This window comes from Engystomops pustulosus, chromosome 1, assembly GCF_040894005.1.
Source record: "Engystomops pustulosus chromosome 1, aEngPut4.maternal, whole genome shotgun sequence".
Lineage (NCBI taxonomy): Eukaryota > Metazoa > Chordata > Amphibia > Anura > Leptodactylidae > Engystomops > Engystomops pustulosus.
In genome coordinates, this window is record NC_092411.1 from 77,795,119 (window position 1) to 77,814,849 (window position 19,731).

At 40.8% G+C, this 19,731-nt stretch overlaps 1 protein-coding gene across 15 annotated transcripts in view; it reads left to right on the top strand.

Moving 5' to 3' along the window:
* Positions 1-19,731, top strand: part of FBRSL1 (fibrosin like 1) — a 305,906-nt gene that overhangs the window by 227,781 nt on the left and 58,394 nt on the right. The gene's annotated exons all lie outside the window — the stretch shown is intronic.

The window sequence follows — 19,731 nt, forward strand, 5'->3', positions numbered from 1 at the left end:
GGAGAACATGCATTTCTAAGATCAGTCAGAAAACTAATGATGATAATATGTAAACTAATACTCTGGCAAAAGGGTCGCTGATTTCTTCCTAATTTCACAAAGCCCTGTACTATGCCTGTGTGCATGGAAGCTAAATACAGAGAACAAGAATTGCTTAGGATGTATTTAAACACAAGCCCATCAGAGAACCAAAGGGACCTCTGGTGGGACCAGGCTGTAACCCAGTTTCGTACCCCAGCGAACCAAGAGAAGAAAACTGTAAAAGAAATGTGTAGGCTGCTAGGGTATATTTTCAATGGGCTTAAAGAGGAATAATTTTATCTGCCAGGCCCAAAGAACAGAGTGGATTTGCATTTGGAAAACCCCTTGTGTAATACAATACTGTTAACATCTCATGTACATTGTGCAGATTTTACAGCAAGATATGTTTACGGCATGAGATATGTTTTGTTAATTGTAGATTTGGCCATGGTGTTAATTCAGCAACATCCACACGGAGGGCAAGGAGCCTAAGAGTTCATTCACATTTAATTTTACAAGTGAAACCTATGGGGCACATTTACTAAGGGCTGTGCGACAGTTTTCTGTCAGACTTTGCACGTTCTTTCTAGTGAAAACTGCTTGCACAGGTATTTAGGAATTGTCTGCACCAGAATTGTGTAGCACGCTATTCTTCATGAAACACAAATTTAGTCCTGGTGTTCAGTCGGACCCTGCGCCAGATTTGTGTTGCATGCCCTATGTTACAGTTGCACCAAAATAGTGCAGTTTACACTTTAGTAAATGTGCTTCTATGTGTATATTGTGGTTAAATGTGTATCCCATTTAACCACAAGAAAATTTAATTTCTCTTTTATGGTTTTATTCCAAAATGAACCTTGTGAATACACGCTTAGGACTTAGAAATGAATGTTGGGTCTTGTCAGGGGATCAAGAAATAGCTTCTCCATTGTCACATAGTATGGCTGATACCAGGCATATCCAATTAGTGTATTCTGCTATCTTCAGCAGTGCCGTAGATAAAATGTATGGAATGGCAAAGCGCTTGATTCATTATGGAAAACAGAATCAGTGGGGTCCTGATCAGCATGTTATCCCATTAATATAGCTGTGGGATAAAAAGAAGCAGCCCCTTTAATGAAGTGAAGAAGGATCCCTCCTATACTATGCACTGTGCTAGTCAAGAGTAATAGCTAGTTGAGCCGGTGTCCTATAATCCTGATTGAAGAAAAAGCAAACACTTCAGCAACTGCTAGTGGAAGGAGCATGTACTGTCAAGAACATGGATCTGTACTAGGATATGTCATTCATTCTGGAGACATTTTGTGTACAAGCATTGTCATCTGTATTGGAAATTCATGTAAAACTCTAGATACTGAATATTTTCTTCCTTCATCCTGCTGGGGTTAAAACCTTTTTTTCCCTTTCCTTTACAATCGAATGGACTAAAAGCAATTGCTCAGAAGGCTGTTTAAAGATCTGCCTGTCAGAGTTGAGATGAAGTTGTAAGTGGCATGTAGTTTTATAATACAGCTCTGCTATTAATGATTGTCTAAATTACAGCGGCAGGCCCAGCCAGCTGCATTACATTGGAGACTGACGTCCGCTAGATTAGGTTTGACTTCACCTTGTAGTGGAGAAATTGAAATCTGAACAACATTGATTAGCTTTCAGAATGCGAGATCGGAGGTTACCTTCAGGGGAGGCTGCATTGTGTGTGACTGCTAGGTTAGTGTCACAAGCCGAGCACACGGTAATAGAATTCCATATTGTGATTACTCTATTTCCTTGCCTTTTTGCTTTACAATTGTAGACTTTCTCTCTTTAGCCCAGTCCCAGTGTCGGGGTTATAGAAATGCAGCTTTTTGTTGTATGCAACAACTTGACAATCCTCCCAATATAAAACACTTCCATTCATTCCGCTTGCACTGAATAGAATGTGAACAACGTGCTGAGAATAAAGACAGGTAGATTGTTGCCCTCAAGGGTTTCTATGAACTTGCCTTTTGTGTTGTCCTGTGCCTATTTGACAACCTTCAAATTTAGGATATGTTTGGAAACATTTATTATTATAAAAAACATGAACATGCATGCAAACTAGACCTCTGAAACTCTATCCTCCTAATTTGCTAGTTTAATTCCACCATTTTATCCTAGCCTATCCCTCCTTCAATTCCCATGAATCCTTTCCCTAACTATCCGCTACTCTGACAATACACATACTATATTATTTCAGCCTGCCTACCCTACACATTCTTTACACCACCCAAAGTACATCTTCCTCTCTGCTGAGGAAATCTTCTCTTACCTTTTAAACCTCTTCTTCATATTGTTTCCTTCAGGCCCTTGATGAATAACAATATTGTAGATCCTGCCAACGGCCCAACTCTTTATATGTAACATTAATCATGCAACCTCTTCCACTAAGTGTATATAGGCAATGCTTTATTTAGCCAGAGTCCCTATCAGACCAGGTTTGTTCCTTGCTCTCCAAAATGTATCCCACTCCTCACCAGTTGTCCGTTTCCTGGTGATAGGGAACGACGTGCTGTAATCGAAATACCACTTCTGGTTCTGTGAAAACAACATCTTTGAAGTCTATGCAGCCAGAAAACAACTAGTTCAATGTGAATGTATCAAATATTAATGTATCTGCCAGTATATTTTGTGATTCTGTGGTTATCCGTACAGTTTCCTATTATGGACACATAAGTATGCCTTTGCCTAGAAACCATACTTGTTGGAAAGTTTTTCCATAGCATGTCATGCAGTAGACTTAATGCATTTTTTATTGCAGCATCCACAGGGTTAACCTCTTTCTGTCTATGTATAAAAAAGAAACGCATAAGTTTTGTGGCTTATTCATACAACATAAATCTGTATTATGACCATGTGCAGGATCCTGGCAGATTTGTTTAGACCTTGAAATCTTCTGGAGCCTAACAACCACCCTAGCAAAGCCATCACAGTGTGTTTAATGTTTGCTACAGTCTGAATATTAAAAATAAAATGAGAAGGTCTCTGAGTCTTGCTAAGATGCATTGTGATTCTTCTACCACTTTGGCCTCCTGCGTTCCAAACATCACTACAGACAGTATATACTTCCTTTAATAGCAACAACAGCATTAACAGACAGCAATTACCCTTCATTTTCTGGAACGATAAAGTCTCCATTAATTCAAGATTTATGTAGTTATAGCATTTAGCTCAGAAATAACACCGCAGAGAATTGGGTTATACACATGTAATGAGAGAGCTTATGGCATACTTTAGTGAACATTAACATAATAGAGTAATATAAACCATCAACACTTCCACTTATTGTCTCTTACCTGCTTCAGAATGGCAGAGGAGAGGAGCCTGAAATATATTTTATTTATCAGTTTTTGATCTATGCTGAACGGTGTCTATAGGTGAATTACATAGCAGGAAAGTTGTAAAATTTTACTTAATTAATTTGCTGTCCCTCATGCACCACCCTTGCAGTTATTTGGTAAGAAGTTCATTATTCAATTATTGTTTTACATGTAAAATCTAAAATGTAACTCAATTATTGAATACTGTGGATCCAGAAGAGGTTCACATAAAAATGTGAAACCTAAAAATATATACCGTATATACTCGAGTATAAGCCGACCCGAGTATAAGCCGAGGCCCCTAATTTTAACACAAAATACAGGGAAAGCCCATTGACTCGAGTATAAGCCGAGGGAGGGAAATGCATTAGTCACAGCCTCCCCAGTATATAGCCAGCCAGCCCCTGCCCCAGTGTATATAGCCAGCCAGCCCCTGCCCCAGTGTATATAGCCAGCCAGCCCCTGCCCCAGTGTATATAGCCTGCCAGACCCGGCCCCAGTGTATATAGCCTGCCAGACCCGGCCCCAGTGTATATAGCCTGCCAGATCCTGCCCCAGTGTATATAGCCTGCCAGACCCGGCCCCAGTGTATATAGCCTGCCAGACCCGGCCCCAGTGTATATAGCCTGCTGCAGCTGGCGGACAGATCGCACAGAAGATATTTATTTTTTTGACTCGAGTATAAGCCGAGTTTGGGTTTTTCAGCACATTTTTGTGCTGAAAAACTAGGCTTATACTCGAGTATATAAGGTAAATGGGGTAAACAAGAAACACAGTTGCCCTCTGTTTGTGTCAGGACCACAAAAAAATGCTATCCTAAATGCTACTTACTATCAAACACATGGATCAATCTTGTCCTAGTCTGTTCATTGAGGTTTGGGAGTGACTAGGGGTATAGGGCTTAGTTAAGAGAACACAATATTTCAATATTTACTGCAGTTCAGCTGCCACTCTATCCAGTTATCTTACAGACATAGACCAGTGCAAAAGAGTAGGTGGGGTCATGGCTTAGTTACTAGGATGTATAAAGGAGATTTCTTTTATATATATTTTCAGTTTTGATTGGAGTCTACCACCTGAAATATGGAGATCAATTAAGCACCAATATGTTTTAGAACACATTACCTGCATGTAGCACCTATCCATCATAGTATAAAAGGTTGGAGAAAGATGCAAGTCCATCAAGTCCCTTTTTTAAGAATTAAACAACCTATTTTTCCCCATAACCCGTGATATTTTTGCTCTCCAGAAAGGCATCCAGGCCTCTCTTGAGCTTGTACGAAGAGTCCGCCATAATATCCTCATACGGCAGAGAGTTCCACAGTCTCGCTGCTCTTACAGATACGAATCACCGTCTATGGTGATGGTAGAACTGCCTCTTTTTTTTCCAAGCTGAATAACCTTTAGTTTTGTAATCTATCTTTGTATTCTAGTCTGCTGATTCCCCTAATTATCTTGGTTGCTCTCCTCTGCACTCATTCCAGCTCTACTATGTCCTTTTTATACACTGGTGCCCAAAACTGTAGACAATATTCCATGTGTGGTCTGACCAGGGATTTGTATAAGGGCAAAACTATGTACTTATCATGAGAATTTATTCCTCTGTTGAAACCTCCCATAATTTTATTTGCTTTAGTGGGCACTAAAATTAAGTTTATCATCCACCAAAATCCCCAAGTCTCTTTTAGCTGCAGTTTTACCAAGTAATTGACTGTTTAGAACATAATTGTACTCTTTTGTTTCCATGGCCCAAGTGCATAACTTTACATTTATCTACATTAAACCTCATGAACCATTTCTTGGCCCATTCCTCCAGCTTCCATAATTCCCTCTGTCGTATACTATCCTCCTCTGTATTAACTACTTTCCAAAGTTAATTATCATTTGTAAATATTTAAACTCTACTGTGTAAATCCTTTACGAGGTCATTAATAAAAATATTAAAAAGGGGCCCAATACTGACTGCTGTGGCACTCCACTGGTAACGTCAACCCAATCTGAAATTCTGCCATTTATGACGATCCTCTGTTTTCTATCACTAAGCCAGTTGCTTACCCAATTACACAGATTTACCCCTTGTCTCAGCAGTCTCATTTTATGTACCAACCTTTTATGAGGCACTGTGTCAAATGCCTTGGAGAACTCCAGGTATACAACATCCACAGCCTCCCCCATGTCCAGTCTGGAATTTACTTCATAGAACCTAATCAGATTAGTCTAACGGTACCAATTCCTCATAAGCCTCTGCTGAGGCTGGGTTATAAAGTAGTGTGCACTGAGGTACTCCACCCTTGTGTCACATTTCTGTAGAATAGTGGCCAAAAAAAATGTATATTCTATAAACACCTAGGACTTGCTGTAGCCGCCAGAGCACCACAGTCATTGCCTGTAACTCTCCATACCCCCCCCCCACCCCATTTAGTTTCTTCTACTACATTATGCCAGCCAGCCCTGCCCTACAAATCTTGCAGTAATGTACAGTGCTAAAAAAGGATTCCATTCCGACTGTAATGAGCTTGTTTTTGGCCACTGTTTTATATCAAAATGCAAAAAACATGTATATTTAATATACATCACTCAGGTACTTGTTTAATATCTTTTTACTTGTGGTACATTCACACATCTGCTATGGCTCTCTGCCACAGCGTGGTAAGAACATGGTGCTGTAAATCTGCCAATGGAGGGAGGAAGGGTGAAGAGCGCTCCCCCTCCTCCTCCCGGCCCTGTGCTTGCCCAGGATATGGTCTGGGTGAGCACCTAGCTGTGTGAATGAGCCCTTAGGTGTTAGACAGCCTGTGTTTAGAGTCTCTTGTTAAAAAAGGGTCTTAACCCTACTGATCTTATTCTTGCATCAATGGTTTGATTTTTTTACTTTTCCCACTGCTCATAGGTATAAGGACCATCATACATATGACACTGGTTAATATCCAACCTGTCCAATACCTGTTTCTTGTACACTAGGCATTGGGAACTTTTGTTTCCAAGCCGGATAGACAAGAGTTTATCAGTGGGAACAAAGAGCTTTTCCTGTAGCCATCTCTTTTACCATTATCTATTTGGCTATAAGTTGATAAATGAGACCTTTGCTCCAATATCTGTTACTGTTTGAATCTGACATATATACTTAGGTTTAGTCATATCAGAAAGGCTTTCTATTGTAACAACATCAATCCCACTGGATGGTGAAAACCCCTGTTCCTTCTATAAAATGAACAAGTGGCCATTATTTTGACTTTAACTATGTCAGCCCATTGTGACATTATTACCAGTTTAAAACGAGCCATGAAAGAGGTTGACAAGGTTTAAAACCAAAGCAATTGCTCTCCATCTTATATAAGGCTCCGTGAACATGTAACATGTCTCATAGTCAGCAGTTGTAGATGCAATTAGCTGTGATACAGAGTACAGTCGTGTACTGACTATTTTAAAGGCTATTGGTCGAACACTTACCTGGGTTCAAATTTTAAGGGAGGTACAGAAAAAAAGTGTTAATAGATTATTCATTTACAAAACTCGTATCCAATTTCCTTATCAGGTCTTTGGCTTGAGTAACAGCAGAGTCTGTCACTAAAGAAGTGAAAGCGTGATACAGTGTAGTTCTATGGCGATTCCACGTAAATTATTGCTACATTTGTTGACACCTGCCTAGGAGTAGAAACGGCTGATGAGGGGAAGTAGCCATAGCCATAAATGTCTTGTAGCCCCTATAAATAACCATTTTATGGATAAACTAGCTAAAGAATAGAAAAGGAATTTTTGGGCAGCTTTGCCCATAAAAATGAGTGAAATCTACTACTACACAGCTAAGCCTGTGAGTGAATAGGAATGAGTTAATGCCTGCCGTCTGCTAGAAGGTTCTTTGCTTCAGCATTTGACAGCAGCTCTGCGATGTGCTCGAGTGATCCCGACAGCTGACGGGGGAAGCAAAGCGCGGCCTTCATGTGCAATAATAAAGAGCCCACCCGCAGACGCCATGACAGGCTTAATGGCTTTTCATAGAGAAACGGACAGACTTAATGTTTGGACCGTAGCGATCATTCGTTCTGATCTTCTTAATGAAATTAGATTAGGCGCACCTGGGAAATTGCTGAGACGGCACATTGCTTTCATCACCTTCTTTAATTTAAAAGCAATTTGCAGGGAAAATATTCTCTGAAGTAAAGAGACGTGAAGAGAGAGGAAAATCTGGTACAAAGTGGAAGAAAGACAAAAAGGAAAGGGAAAGAAAGTGTGCACAGGTCTGTAACCAGGCGAGGAATTACAGAGAACAAGTGTAGGTGGAGATGGGGATGAAGGATCTTCTGGAGACAGTAACCAGGCCCTTACCATTATGTGGGCATACGAGAGAGGTTATTGAACCCCTATTATGGCCCTGTGGGGTCTCTTGGGTACGGCAGGGATGATTCCAGTTTTGATATTGTGTGGCTTCTAGTTACATTACAGATACAGAAGATGTGATGGCTGAATACCATATGCATCTTGTACACTGGGAAAGGTGGGTGGAGGAGCAGCGTCAGGACAGATACACGAGCAGCAAGCTATGTGCCAGAGCAGGAGTTCAGCGAGAGTGCAGGCTTATTGAGGAACATTAATGCTAATTAGAAACAGCCCGTGGAAATTAAGTGCTGCTGCGATTAGCCACCAAATTTATGCTTCTGTGCATCTCCAGATCTCATCACTGCTTAAAATGATTTTAATTGTGCCTGCAGAGCTGTAGAAAATCGGAGGGATCGCTTTATGAGCATTGCCTCCTGATGTCTCTCCGCTGACACATAAAGGGAAGACACTGGTCAACGGGGCTTCAATTAGGATAGTGTGTGACCATTCTATTAGGGGTGGGGGCTGAGCTTTAATTTGGTGAAACTGTATACATGGTCACAGAAATATCTATTCAAAATTTCATATATCTTTTAAAAGGATATATCTTAAAGGACATGTACCACCTGTATGCAAATGAGTCTGGGGGAATCCAGGCTCCATTGACACCTATTTAGCCTGCAGCCCCTCAGGCTCATTTGCATACAGTCCTTCATCCTGGTGGTAGATGCCCTTTAAGTGGTCTGGTGGAGATGAGCTATGATATGCAGTGGCATACTGGGATGTTTACCTGGTGCTTCATACTCCCTTGATGAGCCTTACTATGGAGCAGTTGCCTAGGTTTTCTCCGCCACTAAACCTTACATGAAACATGGAGAATGTTGCGTTGGGTGATCAGATTCCTGGGGCAATTGTCGAATGCCCACTGGGTTTTTTTTTTTAATGAAGACCAGTCGTGATAACCACTGAGGCAAGCTTCACATAATATATTGTCTTTTGGCTTCAGTAGGATACCATCGATAAACCAATGAAAGTCTGTGCCCCCCCCCCCTAAAGCACACCTTTCTTTTAAAATATTTTTGTGTATTTCGGGGAAGGGGGTTCAACAATCTAAGGTTTGTACCCTTTTCTATGCAAAAAACATTGATTAATTTCTCCCCACTGCGTGTTATATGGAGGCCAAGGCAACCAGAAAACCTACTGTGATGTTGTGTCTCTCTCAGTAAATGTGACTTTCAAGGGGGTTTCCATGATGAAGATATTGATTTCCTTAGAATAGATCAATATCAGGGTGGCAGTAGTCCAACACCTGGCATCCCCACAATAAGCTGTTAAACAGGAATAAAGCACTGTGGTCTCTTTCCCGCTCACCAAGCACAGCGTTGTACATTGTATTACACCTGTGTCTTGTATTACAGCTACACCTTATGTTATGATCTAATTACTTTAAGAATAGGTAATCAATATTTTTTCTTAGAAAAAAAAGTGTTCAATATTTTTAGTATTTCATGTATTCAATGCATTAATCACTACCTATATATTGGGGGTTTTTTTCGGGGGAGCATTTATATGTAGAGCTATGTACATATTCTATATATAATTCCCAAATTATTGGCAAGTGAACCACATACAGTAGGCTAATGGAAAGGGAAGCCAAAGAGACTTTGCTCCGTACAGCAGCATTCAGTCTTATGCCATTTGCAAACTCCAGTCCCATGTCCTCTAGTGCTGAAGAAGACTGGTTGCCGGATATTTTGCGTTCTCTATAGGAAGCAGTGACAGCACCTGAATACTTGTGCTAAACCAGTTTACAAAATTTACAAGAGACAAAAGTTTTATCATGGTAAACTTTGTCTTTCTCCAGGTTCTTCTTTAAAACAAGTGCTAACATCCTTACCTAAAGGCTCTAGCGAAATTGGGTATTTGCCTGAAAACCTTAATATTAAAATGATATGCTGTGAACATTATACACACATGTAGCATTAAGGCAATGATGAGGTTTGGATGTTTTCGGTTTTCCCTCTATCCCCACAATGTATATAATCAGACAAAGATGAAATCAAACCAAGTCATCCGTAGTCTCCCACCAACACGGGTTAGGGGATTCCTTCGAATTGTTCTTTTATATCACTGAGTGATTCTCCAATGCAGCAGCTAAGTGTTCTTTATTATGGTCCCAACAGTAATTGCTTTCAGGTTTTTTGGGTAGCAGTAAAACAGAGATTTGTTTGCTTTGCTTTCTCAGGTTTTAGAAAAAATTTTCACACATAATGGAGGGGTTTATAACAACAAGGAGCATGGTGCACCAGTTTTGATACTCATCCCGCCAACGCACATTTAGCCTTATATACTTATTGGCTGCTTGCACCCAAGGAAATACTACCCAAGATTCCTGACACAGCCCACTCTCTTCCCCTGCACACCCAATGATGGTAGCTTAGGATGATAACAAAAAAAAACCTTGATGGCTTGTACACCAAAAAACTTGCATGCAAGCCATGATGAAGTCCCCATTTTATGTATTTTAGTGTTAATGAATGTCATCTTTTCTATTTTTTATGTACAGTGGGATAAAAATATAGCTCTGTAGTATATAATTTAGAGTTCAAGTTTTTATGTTCATATTCACCACTAGTGATTTTTACACAATAAAGATATTTTTTAACCATCTTACTTTACAATTTTACTCCGTTTTATTGTTATTTTACCTCCTACAACTCAGCGATGGTCATTGTAAGATTCCAGAGTGTGGGCAGGGAATCATTATGATCCCTCTAATTCTATGAGATGCTGTGTGCTGACAATGCGCTTAGGTTATCAGAGTCCATGTTTATATACACTTTAATTTAGCTTCTGAACATTCACTAGTATCTGACACATAGAAAGAGAGATGAGACAGGTCAGAGATGAGAGATGGTGAGATCCATGAGATGCCTATTACACGTCACATTCTCATCTCTGCTGTAACAACCATCTGCCAGTTGCTTGTCGATTTACTCTCCTCATGATGTGTTGCTTGCCAGCAGGAGGTCCGTGTGTGTGAGCTCATCCTGGAATGCAAGGGTGGGGGCTAGAGGCAGAGAGTAGCTCAGTGCAGCGTCAGACTAGAGAACAATCTGTCCTCCCGACCCTAAAGTCAGAAGATTCAGGGTTGGGCCCTGGGTTAACCAAAATTGTGTACACCAGGACTGATAGACAGGTTGGAACATATATATGAAATGCTGTAATTTTGTTAATAACATTGAATTAGATAATGTATTAATGTCTTATCCTGAGTATGTTTAAGAATCCTGTCTTCATAATATAAAGATCTACAATTACAACATAAAATCAGGTTAGTCAAAATGAAAATTGTTGATAAATTGGTTAATCCAGAAAAAAAAAAGATCTAATAATATAATAACCATTTAGTCAGCACAGTTTTATTTCCATGAACAATTGTGCAGTATCTCCTGTTTCTTCCACAATTACTAGCTGCCAGACTATTTGTAGGTCTGCATTTTAGGACCAGTGGCAGGCTGTGGATATGGGATGGACAAAAGCTGTAAAATTGCACCTTTTCTAGTTTAAGAAAAAAAATTGTTAAAAAAAAAGTCTACCCGCCTATAATATCCACAACTATTTGAAGCTCCAGTGTGGTAAAAGTATTATAAAGATCTGAATAATAGATGATTGAAGAAAAGGTGTGAAAGAGAAGTCAATTAGAGGTGTAGCCTGAAATCCAAAACATTCTCGCACTGCCATAAAGAAATAAGTGCCCTCTTCCCAATGTCTATCAAGATAGTTGCCGTGTGTAAAACGGAATTAGCTGCTGTTAATAAGAGATTCCTTTTAATTACTACAACACTTCATTCCTGTAATCCTCCCACGGCAGAGGTGTAAAGTGCTTTAAACAGTGGCGCTTCCACTGATGGTTATGAAAACAACACTTACCCCAGCCATCTTCTTTAATGACCAAATCGCTGTTGACTATGTAAACAAAAACACACCACTGGTTATTTTGTGTCACTCCTGCGGTGGGGAACTTCCTTGACAGGAGCTGTGAATTCAGCCGCAGGCACTGTTCTCCTTTCTTTGTGAAACATGACCCTGGGCATTGACCTTTCTGCTGCCTGTCAGTTACAAGCCAGACCGGCTTCCCTGTAACCCTGCTCCCAACGTGTAGAGTACCATGTCTTCTACAGTCGACTTGTATGTATGTATATGTATTTACACATATAAATATACTCTCCTCCAATTTAAGCACTGAAGAAGAACATGTCTGGACCTCTTATAAAAATCATAGTGGGCCATTTTTTTCAATTATTGCTATACATCACAACAAATGATATAAATGGAATCCCATAGGAGCTGCAGATTACAGGTAGCTTGACACATCCTCACTTTACCAATTTTGATATTGCAATAAATGTACTAATTGACAAATGTGTCCACTTGTAGCCTATTGCTCTCACGTCTAACACCTTGGCGTGTCCTGCAGCGTTAAGTCTTTTGGTACAGTATTTGTTTGTCTGCCTCCATGACAATAGAGCAGTCTCTTTTCTCAGGGATAAAGAAAGTCATTCAAGTCATTTGTTAATTGATTTGTTGTTTATCAGTAAACAGGCTGAATTGACATTGAAACCTTTAATAGGAGGCTGAGTGCTTTGCCTTAGGGCATATGATTTAACATCCGCCTGCAGTTCTTTGCCTTGTTCTGTCTACTCGAAAGTGCTGTCCCACTAGCAGTGAGTAATGGCCATTACAGGTGCAAATACAGGGAAACCCTCTGCATAATAGATTGATTGCTGGTGTTTGATGGAAATACAATGAAGGGTACAATTGCTTTTCACACCACAAAAAACTGAGCAAAATTCTAGGGGGAATGCACATCAAGGGAGTCTATGTTTATATCCCAGTGTTAGGCACCTCCCTGTGGGGCAGGTTTGTTTTTATGCCTTTGTACTTAGTGAGGAGGGTAGTTGGGGACCTTAAGGCTACTCTTTGTCTCCTTCTCTTACACTGGCTGCTCCCTTTGTCTTTTGTCAATTAGTCTGGTCCTATGCCTTTCTCTCAGTACCCTCTTGCCCCTATTTTTTGCTTGTACAGTACAAGTTGCTATCCATGGTGCCCCCATAGTCTCCTCTCTACCCCTGCTCTAGCAAGCATTCGCCTTACATCCAGAGACAGATCTGCGTGGAAAATGGCTGATCTTCTGGGACACATACAAAGACATTTATATTCTTCTCACATATTTTGATGCAAAATGAGACTGAATAGATTCAAATGGTAAATTTGAGGGGTTTTCCCTTCCCCCTACCTTTCCTGTCTAGGCATCTATGTTCCCTGCAAGGGATATTTAGTATTATGGTGGCACCATAAACAGCTGTCCACGTCAGCCATGGAGGTGATGCTTCTTGAGTCACCTATGCTTCTTTCTGTAGCTAGAATTCGTTACTACTGTACAGTCATAGCCTTCTTTACTTCTCACCAATGCCTACTGATAACCCTTTACGTATAATAGGGCCGGAGACTAATAGTGTATTATTTATAGTGTGTATTTCCCTCAGCCGCTTAGAACACAGCCCCAAAACTTAGCTGCAGTCTCTGCCCCCCTCCCTATCCCCCGTTTCTCTCTCCACCCCTCCTTCCCGTTCTTGCTCTCTCCAAAGAGTTGTCAGAAAATTCGTTCCACATCTGTAGAGAGAAAGAGAGGTGTAAACTGCCAAGAAGTGTTTTTAATGATGGCTGGAGATAAAAGCTGCCAGATGGCAAGCACTGCTGGGGCTGCGGTTGGTATTTAACTGCTTTTTTATTGGAAAAATATGGGGTGAAAAATTGTGTGGGACTCATTAGGCAGCCTGCTGTGATTGTGATCAGCCCTGCCAATCTGTTCCGAATGGCACCGTTCCAAGCAGCCACACATTTTTAGCAGTGTCTTATAATCGTCAACTTGGAGCGGGGGTTTTTTTTTTTTTTTTTGCCTTTTGCTTCTCCGTCTTTCTTTAAGTCTCATGTACTTTCTTCTGCTCGTCTCACGTTACCTGCCAATCAGAGTGAGGAAGCAAAGACATATGTACTCATTTTATAAGACTGATCTGGGCTATTATACTGTTTATTTCTCTTTTGAATTGGAATTCCTTTCTTCGAGAAAGGGGAGTGCACATTTTTTTTGTTCCGCTTATATTTTTTTCTGAATGTTCAGCTTTCCATCTTCCTATTTGCTGGGAGCAGAAAAGTTTTATTTGATTTTGGACAGAAATACAAGGCCCTAAGCTGGTATTGACCCATTTACCCTTTAAATACACAGATCTGTTTTGTATTTTGCCATTTGTTGTATGTGAACTGCTGGTTCAGAGTCTGGTAGATTCATAGAAATGGAGTAAGGAACAGTAAGTTGTGTCATTGAAATGTACAGTTTCTAGCCCATGAACAACTCCTCCCGCCTACCGCGGGCATCCCAGGAGAGCGCTAAGATTATGAAGGAATTCTCTGAGGCCATTACTGGGAAGAGGGAAAAGGCTTCGCTACAGACAGCTTAATGGACTAATTTGTAACTCGAAGAGCAGGAGAAATGAGTTGCTGGCTGCGTTTTAATTTGACAGCGAGAGGCAGAACGAATGTGAAATGGGTTGACAGAGCAGGAGGATCTCGGAGAGGGAGCACCAGCGTGGCATGGGGGCAGGGCTGCTTCCACACCAGGCAGGAGGAGAAATCTGACTGCACATATTAACCCGTTCCATCCGAACGCCAGAAATGAGGATTAGTACAATGCGGTATAACAATTTCTACATATATAAGCACCGTCTGATTCCAGATTAGAGAACTCCACAACACATTCCGGTACAATGGTTTATACAAGGTCCAGCCAACATTATATGGTCATGTTTTATTATCCAAGTAAGAAACAAAAACATGGCATTTGTACATTTTACACCAAATTTAATTAATCCTTAATTTGAAGTAGACCTTTATTGTAAGGACAATATATTCCTATTCAGCGTAACATAATGAAAAATAGAGAACACCGGCATAGCATGGGGTGATTTTATCTGTCATAATAAAAAGGTGATCTCCACAAAAGGAGAAAGAATAGACAAAAAAAACTCCTTTAGAGTTTGCATTCTGTTCTCCTTGTGAAATGTCCTCCCTCAGAATGGCATGAACTGCATAGATAACATTTATATAGAGTCTAATTCTTCTGAGGTCACCATGGTAACTATTGAAATGTTTTACTATTCCAAAGTGAAAGGACAATGACAATGAACTAGAATTTAGATATGTTGGTTAAGGTGATCAGACCCTAAAGCACTGCACAGTTGTGCTAGTATGAAGTGCCCATGAATTCTGCTAATACCTATATTAAAAGATGGTTACAGGCCTCTACAACACAACAATAGAATGAGGGCAGTGTCCGCTGTGCATTGGAAATAACAAGAAATAGAAATTCTGAATGGCAAACTGTTAGGTCGGCTACACACATAGCTTATTACGTGTGTGTAATATGTGTGTGTATAGATTTATAAATATATGAAAACCCCATTCACACATTGCAGAAAAAATCCTCAGACGAAGACGCTTTCCACTGCATATTTCTGTTCCCCTGCGGACCATGGTACAGGACCCTACAGATAACACATTGGAATTCCCATTGGGGTAAATTCCACAGCCATTACGCTACTGTACAGATAGCCTTACAGTGAACCTAACAAGTGAGCACTACAGTTCTGCCATAAAGGGCCCAAAAATTCACAATTTCTATCTTATTGCCAGATAATTTTGTCTTAGTGAAGGTTTTACACCTTGCACAGCACTTTTTTGAAAAGTGAGCATGAGGGCTACAGGTGGGCCATATTAAGAACACCCCAAGTCTCTGAATTTGATTAGAAATCTACCCTTCTTTCTGGAAATCTAGATAGCATTCTGGCGCACAAGAGCTGAGCCAGAATTACTTAGACGTTGGAAAAATGTACGGTAGTGAATCCAGGGTGTTGTGCATCAGTATGGGGATTATTCTCCCCAATGTCTATTTAGGGAAAAATGCAAATAAGTTTTCCAAGGTGTTAAATGGAAAACAATACCTCCTTTTGCTACCTTGAAAGGCAGCCCCCTTAACATCAAGTATGACCTACAAGAAGTCTAAAAACATGATGTGGGATTAAGCCAAACCAGTATATCTATTCCATAAGGAACAGACTCCCAACTGTAGACAGCACTGTTTCGACCTGGTTGGGTCTCCTCAGTACAGTGTAGGGAACTGATTTGGCTATGTGAGAGGCTATTGACTAGGATCAGACAGTAGGTGTTCTCCTTAAGGAGACAATGCCAATTAAGGCCACCTTAAAGGCATGTGGAGACTTAAAGCCATTAATGCTCCACCAGGGAATTCTGGGAAAAATGCAAATAAGTTTTCCAAGGTGTTAAATGGAAAACAATACCTCCTTTTGCTACCTTGAAAGGCAGCCCCCTTAACATCAAGTATGACCTACAAGAAGTCTAAAAACATGATGTGGGATTAAGCCAAACCAGTATATCTATTCCATAAGGAACAGACTCCCAACTGTAGACAGCACTGTTTCGACCTGGTTGGGTCTCCTCAGTACAGTGTAGGGAACTGATTTGGCTATGTGAGAGGCTATTGACTAGGATCAGACAGTAGGTGTTCTCCTTAAGGAGACAATGCCAATTAAGGCCACCTTAAAGGCATGTGGAGACTTAAAGCCATTAATGCTCCACCAGGGAATTCTGGGAAAAATGCAAATAAGTTTTCCAAGGTGTTAAATGGAAAACAATACCTCCTTTTGCTACCTTGAAAGGCAGCCCCCTTAACATCAAGTATGACCTACAAGAAGTCTAAAAACATGATGTGGGATTAAGCCAAACCAGTATATCTATTCCATAAGGAACAGACTCCCAACTGTAGACAGCACTGTTTCGACCTGGTTGGGTCTCCTCAGTACAGTGTAGGGAACTGATTTGGCTATGTGAGAGGCTATTGACTAGGATCAGACAGTAGGTGTTCTCCTTAAGGAGACAATGCCAATTAAGGCCACCTTAAAGGCATGTGGAGACTTAAAGCCATTAATGCTCCACCAGGGAATTCTGGGAAAAATGCAAATAAGTTTTCCAAGGTGTTAAATGGAAAACAATACCTCCTTTTGCTACCTTGAAAGGCAGCCCCCTTAACATCAAGTATGACCTACAAGAAGTCTAAAAACATGATGTGGGATTAAGCCAAACCAGTATATCTATTCCATAAGGAACAGACTCCCAACTGTAGACAGCACTGTTTCGACCTGGTTGGGTCTCCTCAGTACAGTGTAGGGAACTGATTTGGCTATGTGAGAGGCTATTGACTAGGATCAGACAGTAGGTGTTCTCCTTAAGGAGACAATGCCAATTAAGGCCACCTTAAAGGCATGTGGAGACTTAAAGCCATTAATGCTCCACCAGGGAATTCTGGGAAAAATGCAAATAAGTTTTCCAAGGTGTTAAATGGAAAACAATACCTCCTTTTGCTACCTTGAAAGGCAGCCCCCTTAACATCAAGTATGACCTACAAGAAGTCTAAAAACATGATGTGGGATTAAGCCAAACCAGTATATCTATTCCATAAGGAACAGACTCCCAACTGTAGACAGCACTGTTTCGACCTGGTTGGGTCTCCTCAGTACAGTGTAGGGAACTGATTTGGCTATGTGAGAGGCTATTGACTAGGATCAGACAGTAGGTGTTCTCCTTAAGGAGACAATGCCAATTAAGGCCACCTTAAAGGCATGTGGAGACTTAAAGCCATTAATGCTCCACCAGGGAATTCTGGGAAAAATGCAAATAAGTTTTCCAAGGTGTTAAATGGAAAACAATACCTCCTTTTGCTACCTTGAAAGGCAGCCCCCTTAACATCAAGTATGACCTACAAGAAGTCTAAAAACATGATGTGGGATTAAGCCAAACCAGTATATCTATTCCATAAGGAACAGACTCCCAACTGTAGACAGCACTGTTTCGACCTGGTTGGGTCTCCTCAGTACAGTGTAGGGAACTGATTTGGCTATGTGAGAGGCTATTGACTAGGATCAGACAGTAGGTGTTCTCCTTAAGGAGACAATGCCAATTAAGGCCACCTTAAAGGCATGTGGAGACTTAAAGCCATTAATGCTCCACCAGGGAATTCTGGGAAAAATGCAAATAAGTTTTCCAAGGTGTTAAATGGAAAACAATACCTCCTTTTGCTACCTTGAAAGGCAGCCCCCTTAACATCAAGTATGACCTACAAGAAGTCTAAAAACATGATGTGGGATTAAGCCAAACCAGTATATCTATTCCATAAGGAACAGACTCCCAACTGTAGACAGCACTGTTTCGACCTGGTTGGGTCTCCTCAGTACAGTGTAGGGAACTGATTTGGCTATGTGAGAGGCTATTGACTAGGATCAGACAGTAGGTGTTCTCCTTAAGGAGACAATGCCAATTAAGGCCACCTTAAAGGCATGTGGAGACTTAAAGCCATTAATGCTCCACCAGGGAATTCTGGGAAAAATGCAAATAAGTTTTCCAAGGTGTTAAATGGAAAACAATACCTCCTTTTGCTACCTTGAAAGGCAGCCCCCTTAACATCAAGTATGACCTACAAGAAGTCTAAAAACATGATGTGGGATTAAGCCAAACCAGTATATCTATTCCATAAGGAACAGACTCCCAACTGTAGACAGCACTGTTTCGACCTGGTTGGGTCTCCTCAGTACAGTGTAGGGAACTGATTTGGCTATGTGAGAGGCTATTGACTAGGATCAGACAGTAGGTGTTCTCCTTAAGGAGACAATGCCAATTAAGGCCACCTTAAAGGCATGTGGAGACTTAAAGCCATTAATGCTCCACCAGGGAATTCTGGGAAAAATGCAAATAAGTTTTCCAAGGTGTTAAATGGAAAACAATACCTCCTTTTGCTACCTTGAAAGGCAGCCCCCTTAACATCAAGTATGACCTACAAGAAGTCTAAAAACATGATGTGGGATTAAGCCAAACCAGTATATCTATTCCATAAGGAACAGACTCCCAACTGTAGACAGCACTGTTTCGACCTGGTTGGGTCTCCTCAGTACAGTGTAGGGAACTGATTTGGCTATGTGAGAGGCTATTGACTAGGATCAGACAGTAGGTGTTCTCCTTAAGGAGACAATGCCAATTAAGGCCACCTTAAAGGCATGTGGAGACTTAAAGCCATTAATGCTCCACCAGGGAATTCTGGGAAAAATGCAAATAAGTTTTCCAAGGTGTTAAATGGAAAACAATACCTCCTTTTGCTACCTTGAAAGGCAGCCCCCTTAACATCAAGTATGACCTACAAGAAGTCTAAAAACATGATGTGGGATTAAGCCAAACCAGTATATCTATTCCATAAGGAACAGACTCCCAACTGTAGACAGCACTGTTTCGACCTGGTTGGGTCTCCTCAGTACAGTGTAGGGAACTGATTTGGCTATGTGAGAGGCTATTGACTAGGATCAGACAGTAGGTGTTCTCCTTAAGGAGACAATGCCAATTAAGGCCACCTTAAAGGCATGTGGAGACTTAAAGCCATTAATGCTCCACCAGGGAATTCTGGGAAAAATGCAAATAAGTTTTCCAAGGTGTTAAATGGAAAACAATACCTCCTTTTGCTACCTTGAAAGGCAGCCCCCTTAACATCAAGTATGACCTACAAGAAGTCTAAAAACATGATGTGGGATTAAGCCAAACCAGTATATCTATTCCATAAGGAACAGACTCCCAACTGTAGACAGCACTGTTTCGACCTGGTTGGGTCTCCTCAGTACAGTGTAGGGAACTGATTTGGCTATGTGAGAGGCTATTGACTAGGATCAGACAGTAGGTGTTCTCCTTAAGGAGACAATGCCAATTAAGGCCACCTTAAAGGCATGTGGAGACTTAAAGCCATTAATGCTCCACCAGGGAATTCTGGGAAAAATGCAAATAAGTTTTCCAAGGTGTTAAATGGAAAACAATACCTCCTTTTGCTACCTTGAAAGGCAGCCCCCTTAACATCAAGTATGACCTACAAGAAGTCTAAAAACATGAT